Source organism: Gavialis gangeticus, unplaced genomic scaffold, assembly GCF_001723915.1.
Source record: "Gavialis gangeticus isolate Ggan-Ray unplaced genomic scaffold, GavGan_comp1, whole genome shotgun sequence".
NCBI classification, from domain to species: domain Eukaryota; kingdom Metazoa; phylum Chordata; order Crocodylia; family Gavialidae; genus Gavialis; species Gavialis gangeticus.
Window position 1 is genome coordinate 17,301,370 of NW_017729014.1, and position 1,480 is coordinate 17,302,849.

Sequence of the window (1,480 nt, forward strand, 5' to 3'; positions counted from 1 at the left end):
CAGCAACCACTTTCCATTTGTGAGCACCAGATAACTCGCACAAGATGACTGGGGATTTCTGCAGGCACTGAACAGATCCCTGTTTTCCCTTCATAGGTGCAATTTTCATGGGCTGGGTTTAGTCATTCAGGACATTTAATAGATTGGAAAACTTCAAACCTCTCAGTGCTCTTTGTTTGTAAGTACAGTTGCCAGTAGCACTGAGCCCCCTCCTAACCTCGGCCTGCAGGATCCCTTATGAAACTCACTCTGCAATCGAATATATTGAGCTCTCACCATACTAATTTGCCCCACTGTCAGAAGCAGATTTATATTGCTGTCGATGGGATCATGTGAACACCACTCAGCCTCCTGTGCCCTTCAGATAAACACCAGAGCTCAGAGCCAGCGGCAGAAAGAACAGCAGAGTTTGCTGCAACGTTTGGATTGCAGCCGCTGCATTGGATCCGTGCATAGGCCTAATAAGACGCCTCTCCCAGCACCCCGCCCTAGAATTACTACTGCAGGGTTTCACTGCATTAAGAAATGCGGCTTTATTATAGACCTTAGAAATCATATAAAAGGCCAGTTCTCAAATCTGCTTGGCATGTAGATCTGATGCGTCTTGTGGCTCTCAATTCTCTATGCACTCTACACTCAGATGCAAGTGTGCAAAGATAATTTTTGTTCCCTCTCTTCTCTTGGCCCCATTGCTATTCAATGCAGGAAACCCCAAAAATCAGAAAATGAACACATTCAGAAAATGAAATGGCAATGCAACCCCCCCCAGATTCAGAAAACATCTTTATTATACAAAAGGAATGATGAAGACTTGAATGAATGCTCACAGCCAGAAGCCTCTAAACCCATAAACTGATATTTGTTCCTAACACTTATCTAGCAAACTATTTTTAATGAACAAATTTTGAAAAAAATGACAGTCTGTCCACAGGTAGAAATCATATTACATATACTGTGCTTGCAGCAAGTAATTTGAGTTCTAGGTAGGAAGCATAAGATGCAGGGTCTATGACTGTGGCTCACATCAGAGTGTATTCATTTTCATAGTTTCATAGTTTCTAGGGTCAGAAGGGACCTGAGAAGATCATCTAGTCCGACCCCCTGCCATGGCAGGAAAGAGTACTGGGGTCAAACGACCCCAGCAAGGTGTTCATTTAACCTCATCTTAAAAACCCCCAGGGTAGGAGCCTGCACCACCTCCCTTGGAAGTTGGTTCCAGACCCTAGCCGCCCTGACTGTGAAATAGCGCCTTCTGATGTCTAACCTAAACCTACCTTCTGCCAGCTTGTGACCGTTGTTCCTGGTCACTCCTGGCTGTGCTTGGGGGAACAGTGACTCCCCCAGTGCCTGCTGATCCCCCCTGACCAGTTTGTAACAGGCCACAAGATCCCCCCTCAGCCTTCTCTTGTGGAGGCTGAACAGGTTCAGGTCCCGTAGTCTCTCCTCATAGGGCCTGCCCTGCAGTCCCCTGATCATGCGA